Consider the following 2,119-nt stretch of genomic DNA (forward strand, 5'->3'; position numbering starts at 1 on the left):
CCGGAGGAGGAGAGCAGCAACGAGCTGGAGAACGCCCTGATCCGGCTGGAAGAGGAGCAGCAGAGGGGAGGTGGGGCTGGGGAGCTGTGGGACCCCCTGGGGGGATGCTCGGGCTGTGTGGGACCCCCCATCCCACCCCATTCCATCTCTACCTCACCCTGTCCCCATTCTATCCCCATCCCTGTTTTGATCCCCATCCCCTTTCCCATCCCCTTTCCTTCCCTCTTTCCCATCCCCTTTCCCATCCCCTTTTCCATCCCCTTTCCCTTCCCTTTTCCCTTCCCCCTTTCCCTTCCCCTTTTCCCTTCCCCCTTTCCCTTCCCCCTTTCCCTTCCCCCTTTCCCTTCCCCCTTTCCCTTCCCCCTTTCCCTTCCCCCTTTCCCTTCCCCCTTTCCCTTCCCCCTCTCCCTTCCCCCTCTCCCTTCCCCCTTTCTCTCCCCGTTTCCATCCCCATCCCCGTTTCCATCCCCATCCCCTATTTCCCACTCCCCCTATCCTCTATTTCCCACCCCCCAGGAGCAGCAGCCTGGTCCAGGTGAATTCCCTGCTGCGGGAGCAGCTGGAACAAGCCAACGTGGCCAACGCGGCGCTGAGCGAGGACATCCGGAAGCTGACGGCGGATTGGGCCCGGGCCCGGGATGAGCTGGAGCAGCGGGAGGCAGAGTGGAGACATGAGGAGGAGGTGGGGGGTCCCGTGAGATTGGGGGTCCCCTGGGGGGCAGCAAGGAACAAGGGGAGGCAGGGAGAGAGGTACTGGGATGCAGGAGTGTGGCATGGGAAGGGATGCGGGAAGGGATGCAGGATCACTGGGAGAGATGCAGGATCACTGGGAGAGATGCGGGGAGGGATGCAGGGAGGGATGCGGGATCACTGGGAGGGATGTGGGAAGGGATGTGGGATCACTGGGAGAGATGCAGGATCACTGGGAGGGATGTGGGGAGGGATGCAGGGTGACTGGGAGGGAAGTGGGATCATGGGGATGTTGCATGGATAAGAATTTGGGGGTGCCAGGGATTCGGAAGATGATGGGGAGAGGGTGCAAAGCAGGGGGATGTGGAGACGTGGCAGGGAAAGGGAGGTGGGACCAGCAGGAGGGAAGTGAAACCGTAGGGAGATGTTGCACAGAGAAGCATTTGGGGGTGCTGGGATCGTGGGACACAATGAGAGGGTGACATGGGGCAGAGGGGACATGTCTCCTGTCCTACATGAGGTGGGGATGGTGGGGGGCTCCAAGGGGATACCAGGCAGAGGTGGTGGCCCAGGGGGGGACCTGTCTGGGCTGATGTTGCTCCATTCCACCTGCAGTCCTTCAACACCTACTTCAGCAACGAGCACAGCCGGCTCCTGACCCTCTGGAGACAGGTGGTGGCCTTCAGGAGGCACTTTGGGGAGATGAAAGCCACTACTGAGAGGTTAGGAGGGTCCTGGGGGAAGGGGTCTCAGAAGGTCTGTAAGGAGTCCCAGGAAGTTTCTGAGAGTTCTTAGGAGGTCTCTGAGGGGTTCCTGGTGGTCAGCAGGGTCCTGGGGTGTCTCTGAGAGGTCTCTGGGGGATCCTGGGAGGTCTCTGAGAGGTCTCTGGATGTTTCTGGGGGGTTCCTGGAGGTCTCTTGAGTGGTTCCTGGAGCCACTGGGAGGTCTCTGAGGGGTTTCTGGAGCTACTGGGAGGTCTTTGAGGGATTCTGGGAGCTACTAGGAGGTCTCTGAAGAATCCCAGGATGTTTCTGAGGTGTTTCTGGAGGTCTTGGGAAGTCTCTGAGCAGCTCCTGGAGCTTCCCAAGGCTCCACCCTGTTCCCGGGGGTGATTGTCTTCCATCCCACCCCTCATTCCACAGGGAGCTGTTGGAGCTGGTCCAGGAGGCCTCCCGGACAGGCCGTGCTGCCCACGCTGCCTGCCTGCACTTGGCCTCCAACCTGCGGCTGCGGGAGAACCAGGCGGGGCTGGAGCGGGAACGGCTGGAGCTGCGGCGGGAACAGCTGGAACAGCAGCTGGAGACACGGGAGCGGGAGAGGACGGACTTGGGTGCCAAGTATGGGGGGGGTTTGGGTGCTGGTTTGTGTCTCTAGGGAGTGGGTGAGGGGGCTGAGGAGCTGCCCGGTGTCCTTGCAGGCTGGGGGGGGT

This window comes from Chaetura pelagica, unplaced genomic scaffold, assembly GCF_000747805.2.
Source record: "Chaetura pelagica isolate M959 unplaced genomic scaffold, ChaPel_1.0 scaffold234, whole genome shotgun sequence".
NCBI lineage: Eukaryota > Metazoa > Chordata > Aves > Apodiformes > Apodidae > Chaetura > Chaetura pelagica.